Genomic DNA, 16,473 nt, shown 5'->3' on the forward strand with positions numbered 1-16,473 from the left:
AAATCTGTCTCTCACTGACAGCTTTTGTAGTAACATGAGTCATCGTCACTCCAGCTACAGTTAAATTTCCTTTGCCTGTCTTCACATGGCAGTTTAGCTTTATTCCTCACACTACCTTGCACCACTTTTAAAGGAGCTTTAAAAGTGCGTAGCAAATGCAATGTTTTCCTCCAGCTTTTGTTGACAGTACATCACTGTGCTGTTGCTTCTGCTTAGGTGATGTTTTTTAGAGCTGCCTTTGAGCCCTGCAAGCCAGCAAATTTGGGTGGCTGGACAGATTTTGTAGACAGCTGATTTGAGCCTACTTTCTAAATGTAGGCAAACAACTGTTCAGTAAAACATATTATTGTCCTCTTTTCTAATGGCAAAGGTTCTTCTTTGGTGTCCAGACTGGCCAGGCTGTTTTCTACCCACACAGATCATACTTAACTGCAAAGAGATTTTGCTCCTTGAATATGCAACGGTCCTGTGGAGATTACTAGAAAATGAAGACTGACTCTAGTTACTTCCAGGTAAGGTTGTACAGGATATACTTTAATTGCTCTACAACACCTCAAGCAGCCAAAAATTTATTAGCAGTCTGTGTGATCCTTTACTTAGATGTGCTTAACAAGGGGTAAACGTGGTGGGAGAAATGGGCTAGTGAGGAGAACACTGGGCAGGGATCCAGTAGGTCTGTAATGGATTCCTCACTCTGCCAGAGATTAACTGTGGGACTGTGTTCAAGATTAATCTTCCCTTGTTTCTGTGTAATTAGACAGTAAATTTCTCATAACAGGAATTAGCCCTCGCTATATGTGTATATACTGCATCTCACATGACTTTGTACCTTCAGGTGCAAGTAAAATTCAGGCAATGAATGTTGCTAATGTTGATGCTGTTAGTAATAACCATCTAGTTGTAATATTCAATAATTATAACTGAAAATGAAAAGTGTAGCAGTTTAGAGAGAACTGAGTGTTTAAAGAAAAAAAAAAGAGAACATCATTTAGAAAGTGAATTTGTCCTAGAAAAATCTCATTGTTTTAGCATTAACCTACGTCTGTTCCTTGGTGTGTCACAGATTTACCATATGAACTGTGGTTATGATCTCTTCCTTTTCCTGTCCCTTAGCCTTCTGTCATTAAAATGGGTTTATTGATACTTAGAAGGGAACTGAGAGAGCTGTTGGAGATCCTGGGAGATGAAAGGAAGCCAAATCCCTTACCTGATCGGAAAGTGCAGACTAAAGAATCAGATGATACCTTGACTTTTATGAAAGTTTGTGTACTTCTATAAATGTCCTAAATTGTGAGTATTTGTCCTAAATGTCTGTGTATTTCTTGGAATGTCCTAATTTTTACAAAGGGTTTGATGTAAGCTGGCTGTAATGTGAATAATACTTAGGCCCTAAGATCTGCAGCATCCGTTTCCATCCAGAGATGATTTTTTCTGAGTGGGTTCCTGGTGCAGTGGGTTCCTGTTTTAGACTTGCTGGCTGGCATCTGCCACTCTTGTAAAAGCTCATTTGCTCCTGTTAGCATCAACCATCCCAACATTTGAAGCAGAATATCTAGGGAGAACGTGGTGCTTCTTGTTCCCTGCTTTGAATCACGAATCCTTACCAAACAATTTCAGAGGCCAGAGCACATATTTCAGTACCCTCTCACTTCTGATTTTCTTGAGAAAAATTATTTTTAAATTGTATTCTTGGATCAGGCTGCAAAACAGAGATGAGGCATGCCAGTGTGTAAGGCAGAGTTCCATAGGCATTGTCAGTATACCTGGTACATGCAACCAAGTTATCACAACTAACACATCGATAAGCTGAGCACTTCAAAGTATATCATCATGAAAAAATCAAAACTATAAAATATTTGAAGAGCATAGTATTCTTTCAGGCGGAACATTTTTCTGACTTGGCTGATGGCTAAATACACCCTTGGTTTATGTGACTTTCCTAATGAGATTATTATGAGTGACTATTTTTTTTCAGCTTAAGCTCTGTCAGGAGTTCAGTGTTTGAGGTTTAAGAAACCTGCATAATTGAAATATTATCAGCAGGGGAGAGAGGTGCATAATATCTATTTCAATGGTGTCAAGAAGCACAAGCTTCTACCATGAAGCCAACTTCAGTCTTGGCAGAGAGAGAGAGGCACCTTTACCAAATTTAGCGGAAACCTCTATCAAGATTAATTTGGAATTAGAAGGTAGGTCTGGAAGAGACCCTGGGAGATCCTGTAGTTCATAACCCTCCTCCAGGAAGATCCAGCCACTCCTGAATCACTCGCGGGGAATGTTTACGTAACTTCTTCCTACAATACTCCAGTAAATGAGATTCTATGACTTCCCAGGAGAACCTGCTCCAGGGCTTACCATCACTACTATTGAAAATATTTTTCCATCATCTAACCCAAACTTCTGTTGCTTGATTTTAGCCCACAACTCTGTATCTGTCCCCAGCAGGCACGGAGAAAAGAATCCCTCCCTTTTCACAGATATCTTCTGTATTGCAAAATATCACACTTACTGCAAACTTGTCTTTTCTGGAAGAGGGCCTGACCAAGTTTTCACAATTTACTGTGTTACCATGTGTTTGCAGAGCTGTGGTTCTTAAGCATGTTGGCATGCTTAACCCACCCAACAGAGAAGTGAAATGCTTTGGCTTCACCCAGCCATGAAGGTGCAGCTGATGCACAGAAACTTGTCTGCAGACAGTGGATTGTGTGTATCTGTATCCTCAGCCTCTAGCTCAGAAAAAACACTTAATTTTTTGGCTGAAATTTTCCCAAAACTGCTCAACATGGGCTTCACTGGATAACTGTTATGGAAAAGTTAAATTAACAAATGGTTTAAGTTGGACAATGTAGTAATCAAAATGTAGAACCTTGTAAGGCAATGTTAAAAAAGCTTCTATTACTTCTGCTTGATTTATATAGGCATGTGTATGTCCATGTGCATCCAGGCAAATGCATGGATACTAGTCTCTGCACTTAAATAATTCCCTTCAGCTCCTGCTTTTTCTTTAAATATGCTTGAAATGTTCATATCAGATAAACAAGAAAAGAGAAAAATGCACTTTTGTTTTATTAGCTTGGCCTTGAATCTGTGATAGCATGACCGTGAATCATACAAATGCAAGCTACATGCTTTTATGATTAATGCTTTAGTAAAATATTTTCCATTGGTATTGCAGACATCTTAGGAAGCTTTACTGGCTGTAGTTTAACCTCTAATTTTTTTTTTTTTTTCCTTGAGATAAATTAAATGTTATTATTCTATAATATGTAAGATGTGGCAGTTTTATTAATGTAAATTATAAAAGCTACAATCTTTAATCTTCTCTATAGATTTAGAGGGAAAACAATAAGAAATCTCCATTTGAGCAAGGCTACCTAAGCTGTAGGTTTAGTTTTCTGTCAGCTTTGGAACTTTTATCACCTTCCTCTCGTTCTTGATGATTCTTCCTTGCACTGAAAGCAGTGATGTTAAATGTTGCAATCAGGAGCATGCTGGAGCTAGTGAGAAAGAAATACCACATGCACTGTCGATTGAAGAAAGGTGTGAAGAGCAAATTTACTGCGTAGAGAACTACAGCACTGTTATTTTAATGGTAATGTCAATTTAATCCAGGTGAAACTACAAAGCTTTTAGCATACAAATACATTTGAGATAGGAACATTCTTAAAATGTATTAATAATAGAGAAATTACTTGATTTATATATTTACATCTGTAGAGAACATAATCACTTGAGGATAAAAAAGGCAATTTACAATTATTCTGTTTGATATATGACTCTTTTTGAGGTAGGTAGGCTTTATCCCCCCACTCTTCTTTTTTTTTTTACATATAGTGGTTAAGAAATTTTTTTAAAGTGATGCAGACTATTTTCAGTTAAGACAGGAGTTTTCTAAATCCAGTCTCATGCACTGCCTACAGCACCTCTTTCCTCTGTTAATGTGGAAGTCAGCATCTACCTACATCTCTGAGTTCCAGGAGTTGTTGGAGAATGCGGATGGATGAACCCAGACCTTAAATCTCACATTTTGAGCATGTACACTGGTGTAATGTAATAACATCTCTAGATATTTCTAAAGCAACAATATTTTGTTATTTAGGAAGCTGTTTGCAAAGGCAGTGTAAAAATAGCTATATTCTACCTAGTCTGCATGCAGACTGGCTTATCAGCCTCTTCCTTAAACCTTTTTCCTTCCCTCCAGATTCCAGACAGGCTGTTACAGAGGAGCATAACCACATCTTTTTTATCCAATCACTCTTTTTGAATTTTCCTTCCTCTGTTTTTAATGGAGTTAAGATAAAATTTATTCTGAGCACAAATACAAGTGTGAGCTGAAGAATACCTACCATTATAAGCAAACTTAGAGAAAGTAAACTTAATTGATGTTAAACCACAAAGTACTCTAAACTGTAACATCATGTTTTGTTTTTTAGGGATTATATTAACCCACTTCTAAATCCTCATTCTCTGAGTAAAATAAAGTGGATTATCACGTAATTCTTTCCTGGTAAAACTTTTGTGGTTTTGACAGTGTCCAATGTGTGATAAATAGAGAAACATATAATATGCCTGCTTTCTAGTGTGTCTTTCTTTTTCCTTCTTTTTTTCAGTATGGTAGGTTTTAAGAGGGATTTAAGGAGGATTTAACTGGTGCCTGAATCCTGTGCTACCGTTTCATGTAGGGCAGATCATTGCCCTGTAAGAACTGAAGTCTGCAATGGATTCCTCTTGTACTGTGTAACAGTTCTGCACCTTCATGCAATGGGAGTTTGCTGATCCTTAATTGTGCCCTGAAGAGATGAGAGGAGCAGAGCCACCACTAACCTTCTAAGATTTGTGGGAAAATATATGCTCACTCACTGTTTGTTGGGTTTTGCTGGTTTTTTTGGTAATGTGTACATAATACCACTGTAGATGCATAGGACTAAAAATCAGGTTTATATGTTTTGTTGAGTCACTCTACTTTCAAGACTAAGGCTGTAGTATCATGAGCATTTTAAGTCAATGTAACTCAGTCATGCTGCTAAGATATCTACCAGCCCCCATCGGCTCATTCCTGCCCCTGCACCATCCCTACAGGAAGCTGACCCAGGTTAACATTAAACTGGCAAATAAAGAATGAGTTTGGAATGGGGATTGTTCCTCTGATCTTCGTCATGTGGCTAAATCAACGTTTGTGCTGGGACATGGAGGGAGCAGGACACGGAGCTGCAGTAAGGCAGGGGTGCACATCTGGATGGCAGTGCCAGCTTGCGTATGTTTACACTGCCTGTGCTTTTATCGTGCACAAGGAGAATTTTAAGAGGATGGTTTCTCAGCTGGAGCATGCTTCCTTTCATAAAACAGTCTTGATTTTCTACAGAACAACCCTGAGTGTTGCATAGGTGCATGGCACCTCCAGATGTCAGGACCTGTTACATAGATATCAAAAGAGCAGTTGAAAGGCATGGCTTAATCACCCAAGTTAGAAAAAAATTCCCAAATTAACTTTTGCCTAAGGTAACAGGGTTTGTACTCTACTTATTAAATAAAAGAAGTAGGGCCTGTAGAAAGCATTCTTAGCATAAGAACATAAAAATGCAATATAAAGTTCAGCACCTTACTTTTATGATTCCCATAAAGTCCATGAGATAACAATGTTTGCCTACTAAATTAATTTTCATCAGGCTTCATTGCACAGTCTGTTCTCCCAATGTTTCCCAGGGGCAGCTGCTTAAAGTTCTTGATTTAAATCATTAAATGCTTGATTTATGGTGCATGCTTCCGGAGCCTTAGCACTTTTCCAACTCATATTGCAGTGTATCCTTATCCTAATCATGTTACTGTTTAAATATATTTGGATGGTGGAGGATTAAAGTGAACCAGGAACAAAGGAACAAGATTATTTATCTGACAGTTGCTGTAACAGGCACAGAACGTAACTCAGAACAGCCTTGTTAGCATGTTGGAGGCAGGCTTACTTCTTCATTGGCGTTTGAATATCATTAGCTGGTGTGGTCTTGCTTCTAAAACATACTCCCTTTGTATAAGATCCTTATCTGCACTGGCAATAGTTGACTATTTGGATTCTGGAATAAATTAAACTTTTTTTCTGTCTTGAAACAAGACAGAATGAAGTCAACACCTCCAAGCTTGGAAGCCATGAAGTACAGGGCCAGAGGGCATGCTTTTTCTAAGACATTTCTCCAACCTCCAGCTCCTGCTCAGAGTAACCACTCACCTTTGATTTTTGTTAAAAAAAAAAAAAAAAAAAGTAGAGGAATTGTATGTTCTTTTGCAGTAGCAAAGAAAGATATCCAAAGCTTTGATATCAGCAAAGACCCATACCAGCCTCACTGACCTATTAAAAGGACCTTTGCATCATACATAAAATTATTACTGAATTGTATGTTAGAAAGCAAACGGGAGATGAAGATAGTACTTTTTAATGTTATTTCTACCATGATAGACTGAATTCAGATGTATTGGAGACAGTCCTCAATGAAGCTGAGGACAACTGGCATGTCCTTCTGTAGCTTAGAGTGGAAAAAGTTTTTCTGACTACTGACCAACTCAAAGCAATTGATCTTCCATTTTTTTTAGATTTGTTTGGTACAATGTCATATTTCCAACAATATTCTTAAAAGCAGGGGAACAGTGATTGAGGGACCATGAGCATAACCATTCACATGTAAAAAAACATTTCTCAGTCCAAGTGTGTTTGTGATATTTTGTACTCAGTTCTGTGAATATTTCGACACTGCAGCGTTGCTGGTGAGAATACTGGTACAAAGTCTATTTAAAACTGGAATGCTTAGAAATTTGCCGAAAGCAAGTATCAAATTGTTCACAGATGGAAGCTGGTTGTGTTCTTGCAAGTCTCTTCTCATTGTTTTCTGTTTTCAGAAAATAGAATTTAATACAGTGGTGCAACTTTAAAGAGAACATACTAAGAGTAGAATAAATCATTCTGCCTCCCTCCCCCCAGCAAACACCACTTCTTTAGCCAGCTGAAAGATTCCAATATTCTGTTTATGTTTGACATTGATCATTTATTTTGATTTACAAGAACAAGGGAATTATGGGTGCTGACAAGAAAACTGTGGGAATTATGCTGGAGTGATTTTGGACATTATGAGTCAGGGTTACTGCCCCATCACTTTGCCAGATGTTACCAGCCCATTTGGCTAAAGCAGCAGCCGTTAACTGTGTGATTCACTCAGCTGCTGCATTTCATAGCCTGGTGTGTTAGCCTCCCCTTTGATTTCTTTCCTTTCCACTGATTTATAGGATTCAGTTGCATCCCATTTACAGGATGAATAGGATTCAGTTTCGTCCAAAAGGAGTTCAGGTCATCCAGATTACAGTGTGAACCAAAGCACAGAAAATGGGAACTATTGGGAGATTTGCTTTGAGAGCACCTACAACCCTTACTACAACTGTGATGGAGACACACTACCAGCAGGTAACAATAAATAATATGCAGCGAAAGTGGAGACAAGTGGGTGAAGCACATGAGCTCCGAGAGATAAGGTAACAAGACTGGATTCTTTCCTTATACAACAGAAGGAATAAACATTAAATCAAAGTCTCCTTTAAGGCCTTTTCTGCAAGATACTATTTTCAGTTCCCAATAATCATTATCACAGAATCATGGAAGGGACCTTGAAAGATCAACCTTTCATGGGAAAGGGAGCCTAGATGAGATTATCTAGCACACTCTCCAATCACATCTTGAAAACCTCCAGCAATGGGGACTCTACCACATCCCTGGGGAGGTTGTTCCACTGATTGGTTTTTCCCACTGTAAAGATTTCTTTTTTATGTTGAGATGAAACCTCTCCCCATGCAACTATTACCCATTGCCCCTTGTCCTTTCCACATGGCTCCTTCTGAAGAGAGAGCCTCCGTCCTCTTTGTAGCTGCCCTTTAAGTACTGGAGTACTGTGATGAGGTCCCCCCGAGCCTTCTCTTCTCTACTTCAGGTTCTCCAACCCTCTGATCGTCTTTGTGGCCCTCCTTTGGACCCTCTCCAGTCTGCCCACATCTTTCTTGAATTGTGGGGGCCAGAACTGGACACGGTACTCCAGGTGCAGCTTGACAAGCGCTGAGTAGAGTGGGATGATCCCATCTCTATCTCTGCCCCTGCGGATGCAGCCCAGGATCCGATGTGCCTTTGTTGCTGCAGGGGGGCACTGCTGACTCATGGTCACCTTGTTGTCCACCAGGACCCCCAGGTCCCTTTCAGCAATGCTGATCCCCTGCCACACAGGTCCTAGCCTGTACTGGGCTCTTTCATTATGTTGGCCCAGTGCAGCACCTTGCACTTGTCCTCGTTAAACTTCATACAGTTCTTGCTTGCCGGCTCTTCCAGCCTGTCCTGGTCTCTCTGTAAGACGGCTCTCCTTTCTGACACATCTACCTCACTACCCAATTTAGTGTCATCAGCAAACTTGGTGAGGGAGCTGTCAATGCTGTGGTCCAGATCATTTGTGAAGTTGTTGAACAGTGTGGGGCCCAGTGTCGATCCCTGGAGGACCCCACCTGTGACAGGCTGCCAGCCTGAGTGAAAACCATCAATCACCACTCTCTTAGTGTGGCCCATGATCCAGTTTCCCACCCATCTCATAGACCACCCATCTTGTCTGTGTTTTGCCAGTTTATCTGGGAGGAGGCTGTGGGAAACAGTGTTGAATGCTTTGCTGAAGTCCAGGTGAATAACATCCACTGCTCTCCCCATACAGACAGAAAGCGTTATGTTGTTGTAGAGGGTGATCAGGTCACTCTGGCATGATTTACCTTTGGTAAATCCACTTTGGCTTTTCCCAATCACCTGCTTCATTTGTCTTGTACAGTTTCTAGGACAACTTGTTCCATGACTTTCTGAAGTCTTACTGGAGCAAGACTAACGGGCCTGTAGTTTCCTGGGACCTCTTTTGGGTGTTTTTTATTATTATTATTATTATTATTATTATTATTATTATTATTATTATTATGGAGCAAATTTGAAAAACTCAAATGAAAATACTGGATCGAATATGAAAAGACTACCTTGCCTCCAATCACTGTTGGGGAAAGAAAAACAGCTTCTCTTACCTCCAAACTAATTTTTGTCTTCTGATACCCATACTGCCTTGTAAACATATGCAATCTGTGGATACCCTATACACCTTGCTCCTCTGTATCCCTTTCAGGAAAGTTATGCAGAGCTAAGATGATGATTTTACTCTCCCTTCTCTCCAGTTGAAAATGAATTCTGGTCACAGCAGCGTTGTCTGAAACACCGGGGCTCCTCGTAGAGCAAGAGCTTTGTTCATGGCAAGTTGTTACAGCAGAGCCAAGCTCTTGCAGGGCACCTCTTGCGATCTTCTCAGCAGAGATCAAAGTAAATCAAGCTTTTGTAATCATGAGCTTGACCTTATATTATGTGTTTAAATTAATAATTTCTGCCTTCCTGCCAGTTCTTCTGCTGAGTCATCTGCCCAGATGTAGTATCCTGCTTTGTCTAATGGCTTGTTTTAAATCAAGGGGTTTACAAGGAAAAGGGAAGGTACAAAAGCCAGAGGTTAAAAAATGCACCCCTTCCTTACACAGGACGCCTAATTAAGTCAACCAGAAATGCCAGTAGAGTTATACTACTGCATCTGTTGAACACTGTTTGTCACCTGTAGTTTTCAGACTGATTTAGGGAGTAAGCAACCAACACTGAAATACACATGGAAAACCAGAAATGCTGAGAGGTGGCAGTAGTTGGCAAGACATAAAGATGAGCATGGGCCACGCTGGAGAAGAGAAGTCAGGTCTTGATGCTTTGGCCAGATCATACTGCTGTACTTGTAAAACAAAAAAATTAGCTTTCAGCTGCATGCATTTAAAGACAGTTGTCTGTTTCCAACTGGAACTCCCTTTAGTTCTTTAAAATCATCCTTGTCTTTCTATTTAAGAATTTACTATGAAGAAGGAGTGGGAATCTGCTGCATGCTACCATGTGGCTTTCCTTAGAAATATGGCACTATAAAAGGGAGATGGGCTTTACTATAGGGTTAGCAATAAAGCTGTGGCTGCTGCTTCTTTTATTCAATGGAAATTTATATCAATATTTTATATTTTACTTTTGCCTGCTTGTCACAGCATCTAAGCTGTGCATGAGGGATCCTTTCTACTGGCTGAGAAGATACTTCACAGAGGCCAGCTTCAGTGAGTGAGGTTTGGTCTCCTTGACTGAAAGCTGGAAACCCCCCTCTGCTCTCAGAAAGTTCACGCTTTTTATAATATACTTGGATAGTGTTGTGGTTACTACATACTTCTGCCCTTTCTACTGAAACTCCCGGATTTCTGTACTGTGAGCTTTGTATTATTTTTAGGATGCCATGTAGAAGATTTTACTATTTCAGTTTTGAGTCCTTTCTTGTCACTTCCTCAAAAATTCACACCAAATTTTTCAACCATTCCCATTTTTGAAGCCATGGTGACAAAGTTCCTTTTTCTTTCCCCCTTCTTTTTCTTCCTTTAAAAAAACAAAGAAACAAAACATTCTTCAGATGTTTTGTGATCTCATTCCTTATTAACTTCGGAAAGATCTTGTCTACCACAGAGATCAGATTCACTAATCTATGGCTTCCTGACTCCTTCTCAGTTCTTTTCCTACAATACTTCCAGGAATGCACAGATACCTATTTTGGCATCAAATCTGGATTCCATGAGCTCAAACCTTCAAATATATCTACTTACTTATTGTATCCTTTTCTGAAACAGAGAAACTAATTTCCAGTCAAAATAGCCATACAAATTAGGTAGCCAGTTAATCAGTGATGAACCAAATAATTTCCCCTGAAGTGGGGAATAATTTCTCTGAAGTGTCCAGAGATAATCTGCTGATTGCCTGGTGAAAGTGACCATCTCTGTGGCATTTTTAATTAATTTTACACTGAATACCAAGAACAGTGGCATCTCCGTTTTTTCATGTGGTTCAGACCCACAGCCGGGAAAATCAGCTCAGACTGAGAAGTATCCATAGGCTGAAGGTAATTATGGGAGCGCCGGCTGCATATGGTGATTGTGGTCTGCAGGATGGAGTCCTCTGACTGCGCCTCTCAAAGGGCTCAGGACTAAGACTAAGTGGTTTCATGGCCTTTTCCAGGCTACCTGCCAGGAGGTGAATTTCATTCTTACAAATCATAATAGTAACAACAACAACAATAATAAAAGCTTTGAGTTTTGTCAGTGTCGTATGCTACTGTAATTCCAAAAATATCTCAGAAGGGCTGCTTTTCAACTGCTCCCTCTGGCAACTCTTCAGACAACGTCATCCTTTCTGCTTTTCTTGTCAGAACTTGAGAGTTTACTAAAACTTTGTAGGCTGCCTGCATTTGGGGTTTCTGCTCTGGAAATACCCCGTTGCTCAGCACTCCAAAGATATCTTCATGCCTTTTTTACGTTACAGTCACTCAGAGAAGCAGCCAGAGTTTCTGAACCCACTGCAGACCTGATAGGGGAGTTCCAGTAAGAAGTGCAATTGGGGGTGTATTTTAGCCCGAACTATAGACCTACACCTATGCATTTGCTCATAAGTGCGAGTCTCAGATCCAGTTCACAAGCTAAGCTGAAAATTTCAGACTTTCAAGGACTTTAAAAAAAACCCAAGTTCCCCCTTTCCTTAAAAATTCGCTTCTGGTTTGCATAGAGGGCTTTGCTGAATTAAGGGCCCCTCTCCTTCTCCCTTCAGTTTTCAGCAGTTTTCTCTAATTGCAGTGTAGCGAACAGGGCACAGAGGAAACAGCCCCGGCGTTATTGCTACCATCTCCAGTGTCAGCAGACGGAAGGGATGCAGCTCAAAATGTCTCGTTAAGGAACGTGCCCATCAAGATAGGTTTGCCGCTTCTTAGCTCTGGGCAAGGAAATACCATACTGTTTTGTCTTGCCAGAACCATGATTTTCTAAGCATTTCAAGCAAAACCAGTTGCTGAGGTTGATTCTGGCAAAATGACGAAATTCATAAACCTGTCAACTCTTCCCACGTCAGAGGTGGGACTGTGCGCCAGCTCCGCTGGCACGGTGCCCTCTCGCTCCCCCCCCTTTCCCTTTGGCAGGTTTGCTACACGATCTCTAACTTACCAAATCGCCCGCCAGGAAATGTGCTCATTCCAGTGTCTGGATCACTGCAGCACTGGCTTGTGACGCTGGCATCTCCCTTCTGCAGTGAAATTTTGCTTTTACAAACCTTAGCAGAAATGGCAAAATAACCCCACCTCTTTTTAAAAGTGGTATTGTTCTAGCCTCCCCCTTTGCAAATTGTTGACTTTGTTGACTCAGCTCAAGGATTTTGTCTCTTTTGGGTCATTCTGAAGGACTTTACTAGGTGCCTGGTTTTTTTTAGGAAGGAGCTAGATATATGTAAACAGAGAGTTAGCAGATCATAACTTAAATCAAACTCCCTCCCTCCTACTAAGCCATTTGCTTTCCTAACTGAAACTGGTGGTTTGTGATTCTTCACATTATTCTTTTAATGTCATGACCTGTGTGTCAAAGTGAGAGGTTGCTTGTGGATTTTTCTTGTCTTTGAAAGCAATACTTTCTCCAGAGACAAAGAGGCTCTTTTACAACACTCTTAGCAATTGCCATGATGTGGGAGCTACAAATCGGGCAAGCCTGGGCAGTTGCATGCTGACATTTTTCATTCCTCATGTCCCACAAGTATTTCTCTTTCAACAAGGCTTCTGTGTAAGTGAAAAGGAACTTTTTTGTTTCCTTGATTTAGTTATATTATGTTTTAAAATTCCTCTTTGGCTCCAATTTCCCTTTGGAAGCTGCCCTGGCCATAAAAATTTTCACACACCCCTTTTTAATTTTTAAAATTGCAAATTTATGTTGTTCCTCTATCCCTATTAACAAATTAGGGACAAATTTACTTTATTTCATTTGCATTTGCAAAGCCTTTGTAAGCTGTTTTCCACAATAGACCACTCATAGCTTTGCACCTCAGAAATGAAAAAGTAGGCAGATTTGGCCCTTGAAAAGAAGCCTTTTCCAACTTTTTGTAAACATTAATGACCTATTCATAAAGAAAAGGGCAAAAGTTTTGCACAAAGAAATATTAATACATTGAAAAACTGCTAAAGTCTGCTGGAGAAAAAAATGGTGGTGATACCTCTGAGCAGATTCTTTGGGAAAGAGAAAAGAAGGCTACAAATACACCAGATTTAACCTTATGATGAGATTAGGAAGTTTCCATTGATGTTTCTGGTGATTTTCATACATACGTAATATGAGAACAGAAGAACAGCTTTACCACATCAAACATCAAAAATGCCCACGTATCTCCATATTCTGTCTCTGACACTGTCAACAGTGGACTTTTTTGGACGAGCATCCGAATGGAGCCAGGCTGCAGTGATACCTCCCTGGCATGTACTCCCATTTCCAGTGGCTGGCAGCTGCCAGACTGCCTGGGCCACCAGCATGTGTTTGCATTTCTTCCAGGCATATCTCCAACTGTGTTTTGACCTTATGTATACCACAATATCTTGTGGCAGGAGGCTCCACAGTTTAACAGCAAGCCATGCAAAAAAAGTACCTGCTCATGTTTGTTTTCAATTTTTGACCTAGTATCATCAAATCATGTCCTCCTTCTCAATCTTCTACTGGGAGTAACAGTGACGACTCATTCAATATTTACCTTTTCCATTCTACTTATGATTTTACAGTCTTCTGTCATGTACCTTGTCCTGGTTTCAGCTGGGATAGAGTTAACTGTCTTCCTAGTAGCTGGTCCAGTGCTATGTTTTGAGTTCAGTATGTGAAGAATGTTGATAACGCTGATGTTTTCAGTTGTTGCTCAGTAGTGTTTAGACTAGAGTCAAGGATTTTTCAGCTTCTCATGCCCAGCCAGGGCACCTGACCCAAACTGGCCAACAGTGTATTCCATACCATGGGACGTCCCATCTAGTTTAGGAACTGGGAAGTGGGGGGGGCAGGGATTCGCCGCTCGGGGACTGGCTGGGTGTCGGTCAGCGGGTGGTGAGCAACTGCCCTGCGCATCATTTGTACATTCCAATCCTTTTATTACTACTGTTGTCATTTTATTAGTGTTATCATTATCATTATTAGTTTCTTCTTTTCTGTTCTATTAAACCGTTCTTATCTCAACCCAGGAGTTTTACTTCTTTTCCTGATTATCTCCCCCATCCCACTGGATAGGGGGGGAGTGAGTGAGCGGCTGCGTGGTGCTTAGTTGCTGGCTGGGGTTAAACCATGACAACCTTTTTAGTAACTTTTTTCCACGATTAAGGAATCCTTATCTATACATCTGTTCATTTTATGGAAGCTGTTTCCTATCTCTGACCTTTCTTTTTGCTGCTTTCTATATCATTCTGGTTCTTCTATACGCTTGCATAGAAGAAATAGGCTTCATATCCTTTCACCTTAAAAATATACTAGTTACCAACAATGGAAATGTGATGGAGAGAAAACTCTGACAACTACTGCTATTTTAGGCCACCATTCAGAAAAGTTCTATGTGCCGTTGCCTTCTGCTGAGGACAGATGTTAGTCGTGTTACTTAATGCTATATTGGAAGGTACTTGGCTCAGATCCAGACAGGCATTCACGTTTCCAACTCCTGTTAGGGCTCCTAACATCTCACTGGTTTAATGGAAAGCCGAATACTTGGTTAGATGTGGTTACGATAGGAACCTCAACAGAATTAAACACTCAGTGTGTGTGATGGGGCTTGAGCTTGCAGGATCAGGGCCTAATCTCTGAGCATAATTAAATGGCAGTATTGAAGGTATTTAGAGGTGTTATAAAAATAGGTCTTTGTTGCAAGAGGGCTACCAGGGATTATGGGAAACACTTTTTGTCCCGGATGATAGACGTACATAGGTGCTCATTCAGGATGGCTTTGCTCTCTGTGCAGTAAATTGTCACCTTCCTGGGCAAAGAGTGCAGGGAGATGTTACCAGAAGAGTGGATCCCATTGAAGCGTTAAGCAATCTCTATGAATCTTCCATTGTGTTTAGTGATATCCAACATGGTACTCTGCAGCCCAGAAAAATGGGATACGTGGGATTTATGGCTTTATGCAAATGAAAAGAAAAAAAAAAAAGAAGAAAAAAGCTGGATTCATTATTAAGTTTTCTTGCAAGAGGGTAGGATTTAGTGATTACATTTTCCTGTAAGAGGAAAGGAGCAGCAGAGGACACCTACCTTTCCCAGCAACTGAATTCTCCTGTTTTGTATTCAGTGCTCCACAAGCAAAACCCCTTTGGTTACACATGCTTTTAAAATCACCTGGCAGGTACAGAGCCTCGTGCAACCAAGGCACAATTTTCATCTGATCCAACGTTTGTCTTCAACGGGAACTCTTGTGCGGGCAAAGTCTGTGTGATCAGCCGAACCCTCTGGCAACGTACTCTCTAAGATAGTCATCTCAGATAAAGGTCTTGTGTTCATTTCTGTTACAAAAAATGAAACTAGTCAGAAACAACAAATGTGCCATTTCTTTTCCTCTAGGTTGCAGCTTTCCATTTGGAACCCCTCCTTGCTTCATTTATCTGTTCCTACCAGCATATACTGGATAAGTGTCTCTTTATACAGTGTGTAATTCAGATTTATGAATGCAGTTCATGTAAATTGGACGTTACTTGTGTTTCCAGATATGATGATTCAGCCCTAGAGAATTTGTTTTCTCTTTCCCATAGTTTGAAATGTCATGCCCCATAAGTAGTCAAACACTACTGCGGGAAACCATGAAGAATAGCAAAGAGGCACTCACTGCTCCTGGTAGTATTCTGGGCATGGGGGATTTCACTATCATCTTCCCTTCCTTTAATTAGCCCATATTTCTAGATGGTCAATAGAATAATTAAATGACTAGGAGGCAATAACTAGAGCTAAATTAAAGATGGAATAAAGTACCCAAAGGTACGTAAGTTACATCTGCTATTGTGCTCAGAAAAGTGGGTCAAGCGTTTTGTTACCTGATGTAAGGTTGTACTTGCAAGGTCAGGAGAGCTATGAAGGTTGAGTGTCAACTGATGAGTCCTGAGAAAAATCCCAAGATCACGGTAAATATAACCTTCCTGTGAATGACTCCAGGCAGAAGAAGGATTTCTTCATAAACTGTGAAAGCCAAAGAATGAAAACTAATTTCAAAACTTGCCAAATGACTTGCTGCTCTCTGGAAGAGGTAGGGAAGGACTGAAGAGAGGAATTGAGGGCAGAATGAAAAAAACAAAAACCCTGATGTGGTATGTTTCGCAGTGTTTCAACACAGCTTGATGCAACCAATTGTTGGAAGTGCAAACAGCTCTGTGACCCAGGTCCAAAGCATACAGCTCTGCTGCAAAGAGGTCTGGCAGGCTCTCTGACCTGGCTTCAGATTATAATAAATGCTCTAGCAAACAATGAGGTGCTAGAGCTTGCTAAAAGAAATGCAGGCAAAAAAGGTAAGCTATGAAGTAATGCCAACATGTTGTCAGAACTATATAAAGACGG

The 16,473-nt window shown here is 40.5% G+C and overlaps 1 long non-coding RNA gene across 3 annotated transcripts in view; it reads left to right on the forward strand.

The window, feature by feature from the left end:
- The first annotated feature begins 27 nt into the window (after positions 1-27).
- Positions 28-16,473, forward strand: part of LOC138684823 (uncharacterized) — a 99,645-nt gene continuing 83,199 nt past the window's right edge. Inside the window, exons 1-2 of one of the 3 annotated variants that reach the window (XR_011324126.1) lie at positions 28-216; positions 371-512. This is a non-coding gene — a long non-coding RNA (uncharacterized lncRNA). Of the gene's footprint in view, positions 513-16,473 lie in introns of all 3 variants that reach the window. The other 2 variants (XR_011324124.1, XR_011324125.1) reach the window with 2 other exon arrangements.

Source organism: Haliaeetus albicilla, chromosome 3, assembly GCF_947461875.1.
Source record: "Haliaeetus albicilla chromosome 3, bHalAlb1.1, whole genome shotgun sequence".
NCBI lineage: Eukaryota > Metazoa > Chordata > Aves > Accipitriformes > Accipitridae > Haliaeetus > Haliaeetus albicilla.